The sequence below is a fragment of the Papaver somniferum genome, chromosome 6, assembly GCF_003573695.1.
Source record: "Papaver somniferum cultivar HN1 chromosome 6, ASM357369v1, whole genome shotgun sequence".
Lineage (NCBI taxonomy): Eukaryota > Viridiplantae > Streptophyta > Magnoliopsida > Ranunculales > Papaveraceae > Papaver > Papaver somniferum.
In genome coordinates, this window is record NC_039363.1 from 172,319,342 (window position 1) to 172,326,774 (window position 7,433).

At 36.5% G+C, this 7,433-nt stretch overlaps 1 long non-coding RNA gene across 3 annotated transcripts; it reads right to left on the minus strand.

Annotated features, from left to right (window-relative positions):
- Positions 1–238: 238 nt before the first annotated feature.
- LOC113290134 lies at positions 239–6,260 on the minus strand. 3 transcript variants are annotated; one of them, XR_003331427.1, is made up of 6 exons: positions 5,800–6,260; positions 5,217–5,705; positions 4,302–5,062; positions 3,475–3,695; positions 2,612–2,856; positions 239–765 (listed from the first exon to the last, which is right to left on the minus strand). It is a non-coding gene; the product is annotated as an uncharacterized LOC113290134 (long non-coding RNA). The 3 variants fall into 3 exon arrangements; XR_003331426.1 differs by having other exon boundaries at positions 240–765; positions 2,612–2,842; positions 4,302–5,065; XR_003331425.1 differs by having other exon boundaries at positions 240–765; positions 4,302–5,065.
- Positions 6,261–7,433: the final 1,173 nt, after the last annotated feature.

Consider the following 7,433-nt stretch of genomic DNA (forward strand, 5'->3'; position numbering starts at 1 on the left):
TGCATCTGTGTGGATAACAGCTAAGCAAATCAAACTTCGAAAAGCATGGGCAAGTCCGGACTAATCCCATCCCAGTCGTATTCAAGCCATCACTGTACTATGGTACAGTCTAAAGGAATTGACCAGGACAGCTCACCTCTTTGTACAGCGGTTTTTACACCTAGTCCAGATCTGGTCATTCCCTAAAACAAACAATGTATTGGTGTTGGGATATTAATTTGCCTCAACAATAGGGCGGTAGTTGCCTTGACAACAATCAGGTTTCACAGAACAAGAACAAAAAAAAAACTTGAGATTTTTAAACTCAAACCTACAGATTGTATACTAACAGATAGAACAAAATTGTGCAAAATTTCTTTCGCTAGCTCTGGTCTTTCGATACGTCAAGCACCCCGATGTAACAGCTCAACTCACTGATGCTCTAAATGTACTTTTTCTCCAGCACAACCAAAAGTGTTATGATATACAACTTCCAAGTATGTATAGAAAAGATGGCAAAACCCCATTCCGAAATCTCTGAATGATTCAAGGACTGGGATGAACGGACAGATAAATGGATTCTAACTCTAATGATTCGCGATCAAACTAATAGGATAATTCACTATGTAAATATCTTTATTACAGACATTTTTCTTCTCCTTGCAAGTAAGGAAACGTCCGAGACTAAAATTGGCCAAGACTTGAGATGTTAACTGGGATTATTGACAGATAAACATAGCATAGCTGAGAACCTCAAATAATCTGATGATGGGCGGCTAATGACTCCTGCAAAAAGTAAATTAAGCAATTAGGCCATCATAGTTTCAACCTTGAAATGAAAAACAAAAAACGATTATATACTTGGTTTATGTAGTAAGATACCATAATACAATGTTCATCCATTAATGTGGGGAATATGCATAAGGATTTGTAGGTTCATGAGACAACACCACACCGTGTCTCAACGAGATGGCGAAATCATACAAGGCAACTCAGAATCAAGATTCCAATTCCTAGGCGTTTGATTTATCACATTGCTTTAGGAAAATGACAATAAAGTTATATCATGCCAGATGATCAGTCTAGTCTTATATGGACCTATGATTCTTCTGTGACAGAGACATTGCAGAAGTCCACAGAGAATTGTTGCACTTTGTGCATGGCATTAGGGACACCAGTCAACACCTTTTTCTCAACCCATACTAGAAGAATTTCGAATAAGTAAACGTTCAGCTAAACTTGGGATGAAAATCAGGAAAAAAATTTGATAAATTATCATGATCACGTGATATAAAAACTTTCGAACAAAAATCTCTTCTCAGATCAGTACATAATCAAACAAACATATAGATGAAAACAACAACACCATGATCTGATTTTCTATCTACTAGCTAAGGTATGATAGTAAACATTATATTTATCCTACAGACTTGACCAATGATGTTAGCAGTAAAGGAAATGCAGGGGCAGTGTCTGGAAAAAATAAGCATTTCAAGGCTATCAGTCATGGCAGCCAAGGATGGTGGCAGGTTTTCCAATAAGAGATGCCTTAGGTCTGTTCTGTTCTAGCACACCAATACTTATGTTCTTAAATGTGCATGCGTGAGTAAATTCAGTACAGTTTCTCAGAGACATCTGCGCGAGTTTTGTGGTTATCAAAAAACTATGCAACTATATGTTGTGAAGGAAAGGATTCATGGATAAAAAAGATTTATAAATCTTCAGCCGATTTACATGATGTAAAGTAAAGGAATCATGCATAAATATGATTCATATATATTCAGCCTATACGTTGTAAAGGAAACAATACTGTGACGAAACTGAAGTGCTTTCAATTTAAGGCTAAAGATGGAAATATTCATCAAGTTGTCAGCATGGCATGATGTGCAAAGAGAACCGACAGCTCACGAGTGTATATGTATAATTCAAGATCTATCACTACATACACCTTAACTGTACATACTACATACACCTTACATACAATGAAATAAAGGATAATCCTGATTAAAATCATATGGATAGAAAAACAATATTACAGAGAGAAAAAAAAAATCCATGTAGAGCAAATAGAAGGTTTTAAAAAGCGAAAGCGCGGGGCGAAGCGCTCTCCTAGCAACGCGTAAAGCGCTGCGAAAGCGAGCTTTTTAAAGTATATGATAATATATATAAATAGGAAGTTTGTCAACCTAATTAAAGAAAACTACGAAGTTCAGACATAACAAAAGGAACAATTAAACTAACTAAGCATATGGCATATTGATACTGCTAACTGCTTATTCTGCCCAAGAGCTATTTGAATATACTAGCCACGAATGTCAACATTATTCATATCATCATGTAGACAGTCATCGTCATCATGATCATCATAAGTTAGGACTATTAGTATTTAGTTAGAAAACGTGAAACAGGCCCTACTGGGCTTCAAAAGCCAGCTTTTTATATCCTAATGTAAACCAATTCGTAAAGCGACGCTCTAGAAGCGCCTGGGACCTGAAGCGCAAAAAAGCGCCCAAAAGCGCGCCCCAAAAGCGCCTTTTTAAACCATTTAATAGATTTTAAAATCCAAACCCTATTTAGTATATAATCCACGGAAATGTACAGAATAACAATGAAATCAAAGATTAAAACTTACAGGTTGCGAGGAAAAATCACACTGCAATGATTAGGAGAAGTTGTCCCTCCAGGGTATATGTAAGGGCTCCGAAATAACATAAACCAGTATTACGACGATTCATTTGGTGGTGCTGGTGGTGACTGTGGTGGGGTTCTGGAGGTTGTGAAGCAATGCAGCTTTAGCGCCATCTAGATTACTCGGTCTTTATAGGTACTGCGGTTGATTCTATTGCAGCAGCTGCATCATGTCCTGCGAAGATAGTTCTGTCATTTGAAGAGGAGCAGGTTAACAACTAAGAAACAATGTAGAATTTAAAACTAAGTTTACCCTAGAACAAACCCAGAACCTAAGATCTTAGCGAAATGCTGGTGCAATAATCAACCAGATCCAGTTGAGAATGGCTTTACCAACAAAACATCTTTCAGGTTTACTTAGTGAGATACAAACACAAGGAGTTCTATGTTACTATCCTACTCTGTTCAGAACAACATACAGGATACATACAGTTGTTCTGAAATAAATCCTCACTCTCAGTGGAGAAATCTGTGCAGTGTATTCATAACTATAGCATGATAAGTTATAAACATATTACTTTCCTACAGAAATCTCTCCAAGAAACCGAAAATCCATTTCCCATATAATTATATCTTCGATTATGAAGTACAAATGCAGACCTTTATGACAAAGAATACATTCCTAGGAAACAATAAATATTTTTGCAAACCAATGCAATGGTAAAAAGAGGTGAAAATGACTAAACAATACATGAATCCGACTATGTATGTGACCTGAAATTGCGTACACTATCTCATTTTACAGTCAAAATGTATCACATTAATGAGACTTCAAAGAATGCATCAGGTGTAATCAAATTGTTATACCTTGAATTCGTCAGTGGTGAGAATTTTACACATATGAAGTCAGTCCGCTTTTGTAATCTCCGAGTCATCGGTTGAGTCGACCGCCAAAGCTTCATTGTGACTGGCAAATTTTTTGTAATCCGCACAAATGTTGTGCCTATGCATGGCATAGCATTCTTCGTGACTTACTTGATCGCTGCCGGTGGGTATTGTTCATCACCATACTTGATTATTAAGTACTCCTGGTTCAGGAAAAACTGATTAGCTGCCAGTTATAACTAACATTAATAATAGGTTTTAGAACGCAAAAGCGTGGGGCGAAGCGCTCTCATACCAAAGCGTAAAGCGAAAGCGAGCTTTTTGAAATATATAATAATATATATAAATAAGAAGTTATCAACCTAGTAAAAGAAAATTATGAAGTTCATACATAATGAAAAGAGCAATTAGACTAACTACGCATATGGCATACTGATATTGCATATTTTACCCAAGAGCTATTTAAATATACTAGCCATGAATGTCTGCATCATTCATATCATCATGTAGATAGTCATCGTCATCATGATCACCATGCCCTACAAATTACGTTTACTAGCATTTAGCTAAAAACGTGAAACAGGCTCTACTGGGCTTTAAAGGCAGACTTTTCACTTTCTAATATAAACCAATTCGTAAAGCGGCGCTCTAGAAGCGTCTAGGATCTGAAGCGCAAAAAAGCGCCTTAAAGCGCGCCCCACAAGCGCCTTTTTAAACCACAACATCAGGATTATAAAAAATAGAAAAGTTACAAAACTGGAATAACAATGTTTTTATGGCACATACATGGACAGTGGCGGATTACTCACTAATTTTCTCAGGAGGAATATCAGCAAATTCATTATATTCCAATCAGCAGTGCTTCTGTTGTCTGGTACACATGCATATTGGATTGATAACCTTAGTAACCACTGAATTTCCCTCTAAAAACATCCACATCCACATCCAAATCCACATCCACATCCACATCCACTTTTGATTTCTTTCTTTTGGCGAGTTCCCTCTCTTTTTCCTCTTAACCCAAATGTAGGGAATATTGCCCCGTCTCTGTTGGGAGTCAAATCTGCAGTGTTGACGACCACTATAGAAAATATTTTCCATAGTAACGGTTAGTCTGAACATTGGACGTACTGTTGTCTCCTAATTTTCAACCACCTGGTGGTTGGTGATTGTCAAAGGCAGCTATAGAAGCAAAAAACTCCATCCTTAAAGCTGAAGTCAAATGTAAAACTTGTTTTCGAGACCATTGACAAGAGCACTTTTCTCACCACTCCCTTTATTGACTTCAGCTTTAAGGATGGAGTTTTCTGCTTCCATAGCTCCTTTCTCTTTCTTGTCTGCTTCCATAACTCAGCTAATACTGCTCAAGAGGACACCACGTAAACTCCAGAAAGGTGAATTTGGTTCCTCACGTGACCAGGTACCTGTCTGTTTGCTGCTGGCATCCCGGTTGATCACCAAACCTTGAGAGTTTATAAACTTATTAATCCCAGAAACAGGAAAGGTAGCTTTGAAGGCGTCAAAATCGATCTCTTTATTATTGACCAAAGAGAGATGTTCAAAGATGTCCCTTCTGAAAAAGAAAAAAAAAACATATAAGTGAACTGAGACAAACTAACACTACCTAACAATTTTTAAACTTCATTTGGGAAAGATATGGAAAGGTCAAAAAGCTCAATGTTTATGTCTTTCACATCTGTATATATGTATCTACGTATACGTACCATGATATTGTGAAGTACCACATTCTTCATCAGCATCACTCAATTCCCACTATCCTGCCATGGCTGCCATGACGAGGATAGAAGTGCTCTCTTAAACTTAAAATTCTCTTCGAACGACTCTTCAAATCGTTTATCACCATGACAACAAGGCAACATATACGAAAACTGTTGCAATTGGCAAGGAATTAGATGTTCAAACTCTTCAGATCGTTTATCATCGAGTCATCTCAATCAACCTTGGGAACAAAGACCTTGAAAATTATTACAAAAAGATGGATCATAATATTATTGTTGCCACTTTCATCAAGTATCTTCATCCCTATATCATTCATTTGTCAGGATTAACTTGGCCTACTTGACAGCTAGATTCTTAATCAAAATGTTCAATGTATACAAATTCAGGATTTGCAGAACCTAAATATGCAGGTTAAGATCTTCAATCGCTGAGCTGATCTTTGAAATCTCATCTCGAGTAACACAAATTTGGATCTGAATATTTATAACACAAACAAAGTACTAATTACTATATGTTTTAATCAAGAAAACAACAAATCAAACAAAATCAAAATTTGCGAAATCAAACCTGAAAAGCCTGACAACATTTTCCCTCTCCAGCATCACTCAATTCCCACTAGCCTCACAGAACTGCCATGACGATGATAGAAGTGATCTCTTAGACTTTAAATCCTGTATGAATGAATCTTCACACTCATGGCAACAAGGCAACCTACATGAAAACTGTTGTAATTGGCACGGAAACTGTTGTAATTGGCACGGAAACTGCTGTAATTGGCATGGAAACTGTTGTAATTGGCATGGAATTGGATGTTGAAATGACTCCTTCGGAAGAAAGACCTTGATAATCCTTACAAGTAGATGGATCCTTACATCACTCTTGCCAATTTCATCAAGTTTCTTAATCTTACCAGACTTGCACTCATTTTCTGTTGAAGATATGAATAAATAACTGAAGATTGTTCTTAAATCAAGCTGCAGAAATCTCAGATCCAATTTCATTTTTCTCAGTTATCTGAGAGAACTGGGAGTAGCCTTATCTTCAGTATGGATAGAGTTGGGTCAAAGAGCAACTTTATAAACTACTGATCGAACAGGTTACTTAACCATTGTTCAGTATGTAGGCACCCGTATGTCTGCTGGTAGTTTTATTAGGGGGTGCCTTCATAAGTTCGATCCAAGGCTTCATGCATTTTTGGGAAAGATCAACTCTAATCAAATGGGTGCTGGTTTTGTGACAACTGATGATACAGGGATATGCCGGGGGCAGTGTGCAAACCAGCAGTAGCGCAAGATGCTGAAAAGGCTGAAGTCTTAGCTGCTTTGGGAAGTATCAAGTGGGCTAAGGAGAAGAATATTAGCAATTTCTTTCCGGAGGGTGATAGTTTAAATGTAATAAATGTCATAAATGGCAAAGTAGGTGTTGCTAGATGGACTACACACAATATTATTATTGATTGTCAAGTTCTGCTTAAGTCATTTAATCACTGGATATGCAAATATGTACCTAGGGAGACTAATGAGGTAGCTGATATATTAGCTAAGGAGGCTAGAACCAATATAGTGTGGTCTCATTCTCTGCCGATTTAAGTAGAAACTCTTATTAGTGAGAGACTGGGTGTAATCTCTTAATTTGATCAATGAAATTCCTTTCTTATTAATATATATATTTTTTTAATTTTTTTTTTTTAAAAAAAAACTTCATATGCTGGCTAATGCCATTCTCACCAATTTAGTGTATTTGATGACTTTACAGATTTATGAATTAAGGAATGCAATCTTTGCAAACCATGGCTTAATTTTCATGAATTGATTCTTGTATAAGTACTTTGTACGATTACGAATCAATTCGATTTTGTTTCAACTTGTGCATATATATTTCTATGAAATATTGTACAATTGAAAAACTCTATGTGGAACATAATTAGATTCATTTGATTATCTATCATGATTGATTGATCATCATATTTGATCTGCAAGTGTTAGATGAATGTGGTTAAGACAAAAGTGTTCATATGGCTAACATCGGTTAACTGTTATTAAGCCAACTCAATATACACGTTTAGGTACGATTACCCATATCTAAATGAAGGTATATTGCTTTTGTGTGTAACAAGCTAAGACTATCTAACAGTGGAGATTAATTGCTTTATTTCTAAGCAGACTTAGTTTGAATCTTAAACCAGGTTTTCATCTAACGTT